The following is a 14,654-nucleotide window of genomic DNA, read 5'->3' as shown; positions in this document are numbered from 1 at the left end:
TAACATGACTACCTTCCTACTCTCAAGAGGGGATGTATTTTCTTTGCTTTTCAACAAGTTACGGAGGGATGCACCAGGAGGAGAAGGAAATTAGGAATTAATGGATTCTAGAGTGTGATAGAGCATATGGCAATTCCCAAACAGCATCCATCACTTGTGCTTCCCACAGGAGCCTCCCAGCTGCAGCAGCAACCCATGGAGAACCATGGATAAGCAGCCTTAAGCATGCTGCTGCAAAGGAAAGCCCAGGTAGGGCAATGGAATTCCCTGGCATTTGCAGGTAAGTACAAGGGTGTGGGGGTGGAAATGAGGCTGAGCTTGTCTCCAGGCTGACAATTTGATGGAAAGAGATGCTTTGACACTTGGCTTTTGCTGCATCACTCCCCAGTGAACTAGTTACTAAGGTTTCCTTTTAATGAAGGCATTCAGAGTCCAGAGATTAGGCAAGAGAAACACGGGAAAGGATGGGAGGTGCACACCAGACCGCTTGGAAAAACAACAAGGTTGAAGCTTACACAGATATTACAATCCTGAAATATCCCAAGGAACAGCAGCAGCAAGAAGGAAAGGGACTTTTTGAAAGAGCAGGTAGTGCCAGGATAAGGGAGAATGGCTCCCCACTGCCAGAGCACAGGGTTAGACAGGATATTGGGAGGAAATTCTTCCCTGTGAGGGTGGGAAGACTCTGGCACAGATCAAGCCCAGAGAAGCTGTGGCTGCTCCATCCCTGGAAGTGTCCAAGGCCAGGCTGGACAGAGCTTGAAGCAATCTGGCGTGATGGAAGGTGTCCCTGCCTGTAGCAGGGTGTGGAATGAGATGACCCTAAAGGACCCTTCCAACCCAAATAATTCTAGGATTCTCTGACTCTGTAAAATACCAGATCTGTTAAATACCACCCCTTTACACAGAATTGCCTGTTACAACTTTAAATAGGTTCTGTACAAAGCTGCCATGTGACAGCTATGCCAACAACACCCTAAAACATGCCTATAAGTAGTTTGAAAAACCAAGTCAAAAATATTCCGGGACAGCTTTTGCAGTCGTGTTTATAGAAAAAGCACAAGCTTTGCCAATCAAGGTTTTTAAAAAAATAACCCACACAAGCCCCGCTCATCTGATTTTTCATATATGCAAAATGCAAACTGATTCCTTCGTGGCAGAAGGCTGAGTCTGGTAAAATATCAATCACATGTCACTTTGCTCAGATAGCTCTGGCACCCTTCCTGTTCCACGAGCAAAATGGAATAACAAATTATTCCCAAGGCTTTATTTTGAAGAACAAGGTGTAAGGTTTTTCTATAGTAAATATTAAAGCTCTTCTATATATTATAATCACATCCTTCCACGACTGCTTTAGGAGCTTCCTCCAAGCTGCTGAGCTTAAATAATTCAAGCGGCGCCGTGATTCTGTGTTCTACACGTGCGGCTGCAAACTCTGCTGCCTGTGGGAATTTCAAGGGCAGGTGCATCCCTGCCAGCTCCTCTCCATGTCACGGAGCTGTCACTGCCATCCTATCTCTGGATGTGGATTTCCCCTCTCCTCCCTCGGGTACATCTCTCCCACAAAGGTCTCCATTCGCTCTCTCCTGACTGGGAACTGTTGGCACGGCACCCTCAGCATCCAAAGACAACACATTCCTACTCCACAAGTTCAAAACTGGCTTTAGGGGAGATAAAAGAAATGCAAGAAATTCAGGGAAGGGCAAGGCATTCCTTCTACATGATATTTAACTAAATGTTTGATTTAAACTTTTTTTTTCCTTTAAATAATCTTCATCTTATTTTCTTCACCTCAGAGTCCCTCAAAACTGCCTGTTCCCCACCTCAGTGACCAAATCCTTCACACTATGGTTCCAGGTATGGACTCTATGAATTGTCATCTCTGAGGAGTGCAAAAGGCAGCCTGAATATGAAAACGTAACAGACATGCATGTTTATAACCTCGACTTAAATTCACAGAAGCTTTAAATCCAAGCAGGCAAAACTAAGTTCTGGAAAAGAACAAGTTAATGTAGTATTTTTGAGGATTCTTGTGGTCCGACTCATCTCCACTTGAAATACACTGACCAGAACTACCTCTTCAGACTAAAACTGCTACCTGAATTATTTTCAGTTCTAGAATAAGTACTTCAGACAGTATCATCTTACATCTGGAAATACCTTCTGTTTCTATATAGTTTAAAAAGTAGTAGCACACCACTTCACCCTCAGCTGGGTTGCAAGTTTTCCATACAGCAAAACAGCTCTCTGGGATTTCCTTCATCAAAGGTTTTGATTCCTCTTTCTATTCAAAGTTTAACAGACATTTCAAAAGAAAACAGACTTTCTACTTCTTTATTCTCACTTTCTGATCATCACTTGAAACACCGGCTTTAACCCCACACGTTCCCAGCTGAGGACAAAGGTGACAGAGGATGAGTTATGCTGAGCATTTTTCCACTTGAGAGTTTCAATCCCAATCCACAACTCAAGTCAAAGAAAGACTTTACAGAACTCTTGCATTCCCACTGCAATTCCTGGAACCAAACCCTCTCCTTCCCTGATGTCTTGTAAACCACAGAGCTGCACTGAATGCTGAGCAGAGCTTAAATCCAGAGCCAACCTTACTGGATTTGCACTAGAATCAGAGAATCTAATTCTTCCCTGTGAGGGTGGTGAGGCCCTGGCACAGGTTGGTGGAAGATGTCCCTGTCCATGGGAGGGGGTGGAAATGGATAAGCTCTAAGGTCCCTTCCCACCCAAAACATGCTGGCATTCCATGAATCATAGAATGGTTTGAGAACTCCCGGAATAAAAGTCCAGATGTAGCTTGAAAATACATGATTTTTTTTTTCCTTCACAAAACACAGGACCAGTCACCACCACAAACACTGGCATACATTCACACATCTTCTGGTGCCACGGGTTTAGCCAAGGCAGAACTGCCAAGCCTACCTAAACCTGCTTTAAACCCTTTCCTCCCTCTCATTAGCGCCAGAGACAGTATTTACAAATCAGTAACTCACAAAGTAAGTGAAGAAGTTCCACTTAAAATTTCACAACTCAACTGGTTTCAGGTACTAGGTCAGTTCGAGGAAATGTAGCACTGCTGAATTGTGCTGCAACAGCTGATGCCTCCAAGGAGAACAAGTTCCTTAATTCCTAGGGTGTTAGCAGAGGAATAATTTAAATTTGGGTCCAATTGGATCATTTAAGCCCAGGAAGCAGGGGACTCAGTGTTGCCAAAGGTCCCGAGCTGAGCCAGAGGAGCGTTTCTAGGAACCAGCAGCTGGCACAGACCAGAAATCTGGTGAGAGAAAACTCAAGCAGAAGCTGGATGTTGTAACATGTTAAAATCCCAGGAACCACAAGCCAAACACAGGCAATTCAGCCACTTTAGACAAGGAGAAACCCAGCTTGCTGGAACGCTGCTTGCATGAGAGCCCATTTAACTCCCATTAGGAGCTGCCCCAGCCCTTTCATCCCTTACCCACATCGTTAGAGGTGTATTTAAACACACACCTTTGCCTGTGCCCCGGGTTTGATCAGTCAAGGCAACAAATAGCACCTTTAAACAGAGTGGACAGGGTTTGCAGCCCGTGCTGGGAGTGATCTGGTTTATATGCACTCATTAAGGCGCATTTATCGACCCACACGGGCGTGATGCCGCTCGGAAAGGCAGCAATTAAACACACTCAGCTCTCCTAGCCAGGGCTGGGATCAGACTTCTTCAATAAGGTGGGTCTCATAGACTCCATCACACTGAAATATTGCTTGGATTTCACTGTACCTTGCACAGGCAGGAAGGAAATAAACTTAAGAGTATCAGGAATGGTTAAGAGCAGTGACTAAGTCACAGCCTTGGTCCCAGGAGCTCTGGGTTGAATTCTGGGGGGATGCTGAATGCTTCTCTTCTCCCACAAGTGCAGGTCACCATGGAGCCAGTGGGAACTCCAGAGTATAAACCATCAGCTCGCTGGCAAAGAAGCCTAATTACAACTTCCTCTGGGGAACCACACAGCTTTTAAACAGTGCAGCCTAGTTTTATGGAAATGCCACAGGTGCTCCAAATAATTTTCAGGAAGATCCCTTGAAGTCAGGCCGTGGATTCAAAACACCCAGGTGTGCTGAGTAGCAGGGAGAAGAGTCCTACAAGTACTGTTCTGCCAAACAATGCTCTGATACTGCAAAACCACCCCCCACGCACTTCCTCCAGCCTCAAGGAGAATATTCATTATAGGGAAGAAAACATCAAAACTTTTGAGGAACTCCTAGCACTGACCAGCAGAGAAACAAAAATATAATCAGATCATCCCTTCATTATCAGCTACAGGATTTGAGAACATTGACTGCACATTGAGGTGTTCAATACGTGGATTAGAGGGATGGGGAAGGGAAAACTGCCCTCATCCCTCCCAGTCACCTGCACAGGAGCACAAGGGTAAAAGATGCACAGGGTTCAGAGAGCCAGGCTCCAAGGAGTAGGGCACAAGGAGACCATGTGTGAAGCCAGACCATGGGGAATGTGAGTGGAGCAGCGATCCCAGAGGGATTCCTGAGCTGCACGAGCTGCCAGCTGAAGCAGAGCCAAAGTGGCAGCGGGAGACGCTCGCAGCTACCGGCCGAATGTCGGGAGAGCTGGTACAAAGTTTCCAGGAGCTGCTGGAAGATCCAAGCAGGCTGCAGCAAGCTCTGCTTTCCCAGGCTGTGCCCAGAGTGGAAGGGTAAACAGCTGATAAGGAGGAATGTGCTGCAAAGCACCCCCAAGCAGGCAGAACCCCCTGCTATCCCACAGCTCGGCCCAAGGACAATTCCCAGTGCCCGTGCCCAGCACACACCTCCCCTCGGCCAGTTTGGCTGCTGGCAGTCCAAATCTCAGGAGATTTGATGCAAAAAGGATCTGATGCTGGACAACAGCTGCAAAGAGCTCAGAGCTGAGGAGTTTCTGCCTCAGATTGCAGTCACAGTGCACAAGAAGAGATGTATCCACACAGGATATCCCCGGACAACAGAATTTCAGCTACAGCTATCTGTCACAGTAAAACACTTTAAGGCAGCAGCATTCTTCAAAGTAAAATGACAGATAATATCCCATTTTAGATATCCAAAGCTAGCTCCTCACTCCTCATTTCAATAACTAAGATAAACATTTTATTTAACAGCTGTATTAGCAGGTAGAAACATGCTTTGCTTCAGAAAGCCAGGCAGACTTACAGCCCCAGCTTTCTGCAGCATTTAAACTCTCAGTTCAACATGAATTCCTGGAAATGGGGTGGGGGCACCCTCATTTCTTCTGAACAGAAACCAAGCACAAAGTCCACATTTGAGTCTCCAGCCCTGCTGCTTCCCACCCTGCTTACAGCTTTGCCGCACACATGGGAGCACCAGCAGAGCTGAGTGACACTTCCTAGAGGATGCCACAACTTTTGTCAGGTCTCTGCTGGGGTTGACACGAAGTCTGCAAAAGGAACAGACCCCAAATTACCTCTGGGGCCTCCTGGTCAGTGTCACCTCACAGAATTCCTTCCATGCCTCTGCTCAAGCTGGGCTGTGCCTGGAAGTTCTCACACCTCTGGTGAAGGATGAGCCCTTGGGGAGCCACAGCACCTGCAGCTTATCTGAGGGATCAGGAGCAAATATCCGAATATTCACCGATTTTCCTGCTCCCCAGGCAAGGCCTGTCACAGTTACTGCCCTCCAAACACAAGTACATCAGTGTGCAGCATTAAGGTGTTTTATCCTGGAATGATTTGGTGGGCAGGGACCCCAGTGATCATCCCATTCCAACCCCCACAGGCAGGGACACCTTCCACTGGCCTAGGCTGCTCCAAGACTCATCCAACCTGGCCCTTTCAACTTGACAGGGACACTGGTCCTCAATTTATGTAAACACGTTCCATTTATATTTTCGTGGGGGTCTAAATACACATCTGACAACTCCTTGGGTCCATTCACAGCTTGCTTTGTTCAGCTGAGGGCTGGACAGGTTTTTATATGGCTGCATGAGCTCTCCAGCCTGAGAGGAAGAAAAGTAGGACCTCACTACCCAAACCCATGATTTCAAGCATTGCAAGTGACTGGACACGGCACTCAGTGCTCTGGTCTGGTTGACAAGCCGGTGATCAGCCACAGGTAGACTCTGATGATCTTGGAGGTCTTTTCCAACCTAAATGATTCTGGGATCTATATAAGAAAGTGCAGAGCTCTACGAGCTGGACTGAGGCCTCACAGAAGCACCTGAAGTCACTTTCCTTGAGGCCACTTTCCTTTCTTATTTTTAAATTCACTGTATTTGTTTTACATATAACACAGGCTACTCCAAGATCAACCATCAGACCCTCAAAGCCTCCAGACACTGTTCTATATAGGGTTATTACAGTGAACTGGGGCTTAATTATATTTAAATAGTGAAAAGTCAAAGCGCTGCTGCTGCGCTAGCCTCCCTGCCCCTCCATGATCCATTTCTCCCCACTGCCTCCCATGGTTTCCTTGGAAACATATGCAAGCTTAAATTGGATTGACATTCACTTAGTGGACAGATGGAGTTTGGAACAGCCCAGCGCCTGAAATTCAAGGCCGAGCCTTGGGATATGTCACATTATCAATACAAAAACCAGCCCCCGAGCTTTGCGGCAAGGGGAAGGATCACCTAATTATTCAGTAACGAGCTCTGAGGTGGCATCTCAGGAAGGTCAGCGCTCACCCATTGTTCCTGATGAAAGCAGCGGGCTGAGCACGCGACCAGTTTTGTTGGGAGGGAAGGATTTAATTTTTGTTAAGCGCTGGGAAAACAGGGGAGTTCTTAAGCTCATTAGTGGTTTCAGGCAGGAGAACTGCAGCAGATCACATGTGGGCTGAGCACAGACAGCGATGCTCCATTCGCACTGTAATTAAGCCACTTGCATCCAAAACTTCATCCCTAGGCTCAAGTTATTCCTGGTAACTGATCCTGACCCACAGACACCGAGAGGGACAGGGTTTGTACCACTCCTCTACAGCCCCAGAGGTGGCAGGACTGCACAAAGCTGGCAATCTATTCTCAAGTGGGAATTATTCCCTGGATCCTCTTCCACTACATTAGAAGAAACAGAACCGTGAAGAAATGAAAATGAAAATAGATTTTTGTTCGGAAGGTTGGCTAAACATTGCTTCCCAACCACACTGTCTGCCCTAACAGGATTGGAAAGGATTCGCCTTTTTCCAACCAAAACACAAGGAGGACAGTAGTAATCCCACACAACTGGATCCCTAGAGATCCCTGATGAAATCCGGCATCTAGGAAGGACAAGATGACAGAGTTCTTGGGAAAGAACAGAGGGGCAGCCAGCAGGCATTGCATATTCCCCCTCACCAGGAGCTCTGCCCACCACATGGCTATTGCAGGGGCCATCTCCAGGTAATCACCACCTCCAGGAATTAGAGACATGCCACAGAGTCAGGGTTACCAAGTAATTTTTAAGGAAAAAATTCCCAAAATGCCTGGTTTGCTTCTGTTGCTTGTGCCATTTGCTGAAACCTAAGGAATTCCCAGGTTGGGATTTACCTGTCCAACTCAGCATTTCCGTACCTGTTCTGACACCAGGCCAGGATTTTAATAAAATCTCTTTTTTCTCTGTCTACACGTGATTATAGCTGCCAAATCCTTTTCCTTTACTATCTTGCTCACCTTGGAGAGAGCTGCTCTGTGTCCTTACTCTGAGCCATCTCCAACCTTGAATCCTTCCACTGACTTTCGCTGAGCTGAACAAAGGAACAAACCCAAACATGCCTCTTGCATCTGTTTCTTACGAGTTTTTTATTCATTAAAAATAAACCCCCTGCTGCCCACTAGTTCCCTCCACAAGCCTGCACTTTCCTGCTTTCTCTCCTTCCAAACCATTCGTATTTATCAACATGTGATTATTGCAGCTTAATCCTCATTGCCTGCATTTCCCCCGGCGCCTCTCCATCCTCCCTCAGCAGAGACCTCGATGCTCCTCTCCACCCCGCCTCAAATCCTGCTCTTTTCCACAGAATTCCCAACCCTGAGCCAGCGGGAACACGCTCAACCTGCCAAGTGCCCTGACAGAGGCAGCGCTCCCGGAGGGATTCCAGGGACGTGGTCCCGGCCCGTTTCCCGTTAGGATGCTCGTTAGTTCCCCGAACTCTCCCGGCGCGGACGCGGCACCGGGAGCGGGGGGTGCTCCCGGCTCCCGCCGCATCCGCCCGCGGCTCCTCCGCCCGCTCCCTCCCGCCTCCGAAACCCAGCCCAGCCCAGCCCAGGCACCTTCCTTCCCTCGCGTCCCGGAACTGCCCATCGCTCTCCCCCGCTGCCCAGTCAAGCCTGCTCCAGGTATTCCGCACGCACCCGGAGACACAATGAAGAGGAGCACCGGATAATGCTGTGCTGCGGGAAGGCTGGCTGAAGCTCCCGATTTTCCCTGCTTCCCACAGGCCACAGGCAGGAACAATAGAAGGCCAGGCACGGTCTAAGTAGGAAGCAATGCCTGGGATCTCGATGCTTCCCTAGCACTGAGATTTTATTTCAAGGATGATAATTCAGACACTGAAGAATCAGCTGCCAGCAAAGCAGTTTTATTCCAATCAATGAGAGGAAAACGTCTGCCTTCTATTTCTAAGAGCCTCGTAAATAATTTGAAATATTGAGATACAGGCAGCCTCTAAAAGCCAAGATCTTTCATTAAAAAAAAAAAAAAAAATCAAGGCTGCTGAGCGGTAGAGTTTCAAAGCTGAGCATGAGAAAGCCCTTCAAAAACTGCTGGAAGAACAATGGGTGCCAGTGAGCGCTCCTGTGATGTGCCTTACAAAGGGGGAAAACCTAAAAATCGTCATTTTCTTTAGTCATACCTTTGTTTAGGAGAACTGGGACACGAGGAATGCAGCACCCGGCAGCTGAGCCCAAGCATCATCTTACTCCTGAGCACCACACGTTTAACACAAATCCCACCCGCTCTCCACGTGCCTTTTCCCGGAGCGCTTCCATCCACAACAGGGCAGAGCCCAGGGAATACAGCAGGAGAAAATTCCCACCTGGGCTGCATCTCCTTCTCTGGCAGAGGAAGGAGGGAGCCACGAGACACCCGGATCCCAAAGCCTCTCTGCTCCCAGCATCACCGTGCCGGCTGTGCCATCCCATGGGATGAGCTGACACCCTGCCAGTGCCACCAGACTCCTGTCACGGTGCCTGGCTGCACGTGTGACAGCAAACACCCCTCAAATTCCCGAGCTGCCAAGTCTCCAAAAGCACTGGGTATTTTAGACGGAGAAGGAAGCAGAATGACAAACCGAGGGATTCCAAGCAGGCTCAGACAGGGTCCGGCCAAACACCTCTCCTGAAAATGCAGCTCTGACTTAGGTTAGAGGTGATAAAAGCGGCATTCCCGGCCGTGCCACGTGGGAACAGCGCCGCGGCAGGGCCCCGAGCACGGCGTGCTCCCGGGGAGTGACACACATTGCCTCCCCATTTAACAGTGTTTATTTAGCTGTCCCCAGGGGGGACTGCCCGGTGCCACCGGGCTCGCAGGGCGTTCCAGCGCTCATTCCCACACGGTTTGATTCAAGGAAAGACAGAGCCATGCCTTCCCCCGTCATCAACCAGCAAGAACCCAGCACTGCCAAATGAGAGCATCACTCACTAATCAGGCCAAAACCAACAGCGTCCCCTGAATTATTTCTGACCCATGCGGAGTTAATAACCACCCACCCTCCATGGAAGATGTCCTGAAATTTAATGTATATCAATAAGTAGTGGATTGAAGGGAAAACAACTGCTCCTCCAGGGCAGCCATCCTCATTTTCAGCTCCTTTTCTCCAGAAGCAGAGCAGCACTGCCATCCCCACTGAGGGACTTCCACTCTGATTTAAATCAAATTATTCTTTGGAAATTATACAATTATAATTTTGAGAGACCAGAGATTTCACAAAGAGGTTCAGGTTCAGTTCCCTCAGCTAACTGCACTTCTTATATCCTGCCAGCTCTCCATACTCTGATTTTATAGGGGTTTCACCCACATGGCCAGAGAAAAAATAACATGGAACAGATCAATTAAACTCCAATGGCACAAATATTGACAGGGCCCAAATGAGTTGATTTTAAACCAGATTTCTACTTGTTTTTCTTAATGATACCCTTGGCTTATCTTTCTAGTAACTTCAGTCCCTCATTTCACTTTATTGCATGATAAAGTTTTCCAGTGTCTTGCTCTCCTAATGGAACGGGGTTTTTTATTCACATGAAATATTACTGTGACTCTATTTTACTTTATTTATAATAAAGCTCCATGCTAAAATAGCAAATCTGGGCAATAACTGAACAAAGTTATGGCACTGCCCCATACAATCTTGTTTCTTTCTGTCTTAAAAGACATAAAACCAGTAGTATCAAATTTCAGTGTGTTTTCCCTATTTCAAGGATATCAGGTGCCAGTACAAGTGCGAAAGCACAGAGAGTTAAATTGTGATGATCTTCTTACAGGTAACTCATTCACTGAGAACAACAACCTGGTCACGAATTTCAATATTTTCTGCCATTAAACCCATGTCTTTGGTCTCAATAAAAGAGGAGCTGCCATGCTGGACAGCTGTGATCATGGCTGAAGGACCCTAAGCCTCCAGTCCTCATGCTGAAGCACAAGGAACAATTCCTTCTGAGCATTCTCCACAAAACATCCCCTGTTCTTCCCTTTAAACACTGTCTGCTTCCAAAACTGCAACGTCTTCCAGACTTCATACTTGGAGAATAGCTCAAGACAGTCCAAATCTGCAGCTGGGAATATAACCAGCTCACCTATGAGCTGATGGAAACGGGCACATAAATCATCACTTACACTGCGAGTTCAAGCAGGAGAGCAAACCAGTCGGTCAGAGCCCTCGGATGGGGAAATCCCCCAGGATCGAAGCACATCCCTCTCTGTCACAGCCCAGCCACCCCAGCCCCTGCCAGCTCACAGCTTGTGTTTGAAGCTATATTCAGATTTATGACTTCTTTGGGCTGCTTATTTTCGGTTGGGTTTTTTTTTCCCCTGTATTTCCCAGTCATCTGAACACTGCTCCATTTATTATTATCAACATGAGAGTTATGACTTGGTTCGGCTGCTTGGGTGTGACGCCGAGGCCGTTCTGCTGCTGCCTCCACGAGCTGCATCCCCTGGTTAACTGAGATCCCAGGACCAATGAGCTTGGAAAAGAACTCTGAGATCATCGAGTCCAACCTGTGACCAACCACCACCTTGTCACCCAGCCCAGAGCACTGAATGGCACATCCAGTCCTTCCTTGAACACCTGCAGGGATGGGTATTCCACCACCTCCCTGCTGTCAGCTCCTTCCAGTGCCTGACAACTCTTTACAGTAAGAAATCCCTCCTGATGTCCAAATGGAGAAAACTAACTGGGAGATGGGGCAAAATAAGCCCCACACTGGATGTGATATTTGCACATCTCTGAGCACACCTTCCTGTTTTTGCAGAGCCAGATCTCATCATTCATTCATTTGCTTGTGATCTGAACATGATGCCAAGCAGCGAGCATGTCTTTGCCTACCACTCCTAATTATTTTTCAATTGTTTACTTTGGACAGATTTGCTGCTAAGGGCTTATTTTTAGTGCTGCAGCAGCATTAGAAAAGCTCTTGCTGAAGGGTGGATTTCCCCCCAAATCACAGCCAGGCTCTCCCTAAATCGGATCTCCACAGACCAGACCGGCACACGTGTCCCACAGAGCCTCCGAGTCACACAACAGCGATTAACACCACCATAGCAAACAAAATTAACCTGCATCGCCTAAAACACAACAAGTTCCACCTCAACAGGAGGAAGAACTTTTCACTGAGTGTGGCAGAGCACAGGAACAGTCTGCTCAGGCTGCCTCCCTCTCTGGAGGCATTCCAAACCCACCTGGACACATTTCTGTGTCACCTGCTCTGGGTGGGGATGGTCTCCAGGGGCTCTTCCAACCCTAACTGTCCCGTGACACTGGTTAAAAAGCCAAATAAACACTGAGGCTTCCAGAGTGGAAACAGAAAGGTGATGCAGACAAACTGGCAAGAAGGACAGAGTACCGACACTTAACTGAATGATTCAGTTGGATGAGAACACGACAGTGGCCTCCAAAATAACATTTCTGCCTCAAGACACAAGGGTGTGACTGTTTTTCCCCCAAACCCCACATTTCTAAGTTGCATCTTATTGTTCTGTGCAACTGTCACCATCAACCCCCAGCAAACAAAGCATCCAGAAAGGATCCACTGGCACAAAGTTCAGGGAATTATTTTTCCCTGCAGGCTTGGCGTTTTCCAGCTGATTTTACACCTATCAGTAGCACTACACTTCTCTGCCCTGCTCCAGCTGGAAAGCAGTTGGAAATGCTGCACTGAGTTCATAAGCAAAACAAACAGAAATCAATGTTTAAATCCAAAACATCCTGGTAAATCACACTAATGCACAATTTCCTATCACCAGCAAACATTTAGACAGTTCCAGCTGAAGCATGAGAAAGATTCAGGTAGCCAGGACATGACAAACGTGAAGGATGGCCCGGGATGAATATGTGAGCAGGATATTTCTGTTAAAGCGATCAGCAGCGTGCTGGTATTTAAATCACATTAAGATTTCAAAAGCATCAGTCTATCACGCAGCTCGTGTCACTCTTTCTCACAACCACGAGGACCAGAAGCCTTAAAATAAAACCCCGAGCCCCCCAGAACACCAGAGAGCCCCTCAGCGTGGAGCAAGCACTCGCTAATTGTGGCAAACTGATGGACAGATCAATTAACCAGGCAAGCAAAAGCCCGGCAAAGCCTCTCGCTTTGAGGTTCGCCTGCTCCTGACAATGATGACTTCAGATGGAGAGCGAGCACGAGGGGCAGCTGGATTCTTTAAAACAAAACACAACCAGAACCTCTTTCAGATAAGCATTTTGTGGAAAGAGAGAGGGGAGGGGGAGAGGCAAACAGAATAGATCCCAAATGCTCGTATTTTTTAAGTTTTCATGGCTGCTCTCGTGAAAGAGAGGGGGTTCCTGTGTCTGCCCGTGCCGGGGCAGGGAAAGGGACATCGGGGTGTGGGTGTCCCCGCGTTGGGGCTGGCTGTCTAGCAGGAGCCCGGGGAGCACTTGCTAGTCTTCCCGAGATCTGCCCAGTCACATGTGCTGGCTCCTGCGCCTTATAGAAGCAGCTGGAAAAGAGGGAGCCAGCGGAGCTGCCTCCATTAGGAGCCACCGCTACACAAAAGGAGAAGAGGAAACAAGCCGTCGGCCACCGGAGCAGCCGGCAGGAAAGGAGAGATGTCCAGAGCCACGGGGAGCGCACGGCAAGTGGGAAAAATCACGATGGAAATGAAAACTGCTCTGCTGTCCCCCAAAGAGGCTCGATGGTACCTGCTTGACAGGGACGCGGGGCGCGCAGCCTGCCCGGCATCACATCCTGCAAACCATCGGGAACTCGACGCACTCAACCGCTCAGCGCCCAGGGGAGGGGCTCACGGCCCCGCTCGGGCGTGGGGAGCCCCAAAACACCAACCCTAGCCAGCCCGTCCTGTGCCAACTCCCGGCCGGGCAGCGCCGGTTCAGCTCCGAGATCCGGAGGGGCCGAGGACAGCGACGGCTTTCCCCGGGAATCGCTCCCGATCCGGCGATGCCGAAGCGAGCGGCCCCTGGGGCGAGGAGCCCCCCGGGACCAGAGCCCCGCAACTCCCGCGGGCCCCCCCGCCCGGCCCCGCCGCCTTTGTGCCGCCCGAGCGGCAGGGGCGGAGGAGCCCGGGGGGGGTTCGGCGGGGCCGATCCGGCCTCGCACCGGTGAGACCGCGCGGGGTAACGGCGGCCCGGCCCGGCCCACCCGCCACCGAGCCCGCCGTGCCCTCCCGGCGCTTCCCCGCCGCCGCGGGAAGTTCCCGGTGGCCCCGCGTACCCCCCGCCCCCCAAACCCCGGGGCGGCGGCACCTGCTCCCGGCCCGGCGGAGTTCCCGGGGGCGGAGGGGCGAGCCGGCGCCGCGAGGACCGCGTGGGGACTCACCGGGAGGCTGCCGCAGGCCCCGGGGGGGAGAAATCCAGCGGCGGGAGCGCCGCGAGTCCCGGGCTCCGCGCTGCTGCTGCGTCAGCGCCGCCGCCTCCTCGGCTGCGGGATGGGGACGAGGCGCCACCGCCGCCGCCCGCCCCTGGCCGCGGGGCGTCGCGGAGCGGGCGGGCGGAGGCCGGAGCGGGCGGCGGAGGGGCCGGGAGGGGCGGAGGAGGGGGCGGAGAAGGGACCGGGGGCGCCGCCGCCGCCGCGAACTCCCCGCAAGCCGCGAGCGCCTCCGGCCTCCTTCCTGCTTCCTCGTCCGCAGCCAATCGCCGCCCGCCGCCCGCCGCTCGCCCCGCCGCGCCGGCCAATCACGGCCGCCTCTCCCCGCCGCCGGCGGCCAATCGCCGCGGCGCCCGCCCCCGCCCCGAGCCCCCCTCGGCGCCCCCCCACTCCCCTCACGGAGCCCCCCACTCTGCCGCCCCTCGCCAGTGGCGCGGGATAACCGGGAAAACCGGGATAACCGCCCCGCCGGAGCTCTGGGGTAGCCCCCGGTGGCCGCGATTCCCTCACAGGACGGGGGTGTGAGGCGGCCTCGCGCGCCAGTCAGGGCCCCCCCGTGTGTTCCTCGGAGGCGCCCGAGGTGCCCTCGCACCTCGCGGGTGTGCCCGGCGCATCCTGGGGG

The 14,654-nt window shown here is 50.7% G+C and overlaps 1 protein-coding gene across 2 annotated transcripts in view; it reads right to left on the bottom strand.

The window, feature by feature from the left end:
• Positions 1–14,091, bottom strand: part of BAHD1 (bromo adjacent homology domain containing 1) — a 35,100-nt gene extending 21,009 nt beyond the window's left edge. The window contains exon 1 of one of the 2 annotated variants that reach the window (XM_063158421.1): positions 13,985–14,091. The gene's annotated coding sequence lies outside the window, so the exon portion shown is untranslated. The remainder of the gene's footprint in view (positions 1–13,984) is intronic. The other variant, XM_063158420.1, reaches the window with a different exon arrangement.
• Between the last annotated feature and the right edge of the window lie 563 nt (positions 14,092–14,654).

The sequence above is a fragment of the Melospiza melodia genome, chromosome 6 (genome assembly GCF_035770615.1).
Source record: "Melospiza melodia melodia isolate bMelMel2 chromosome 6, bMelMel2.pri, whole genome shotgun sequence".
Taxonomy (NCBI): domain Eukaryota; kingdom Metazoa; phylum Chordata; class Aves; order Passeriformes; family Passerellidae; genus Melospiza; species Melospiza melodia.
Note: the sequence above shows the minus strand (reverse complement) of the source record. Positions and strands in the feature narration are given on the sequence as shown.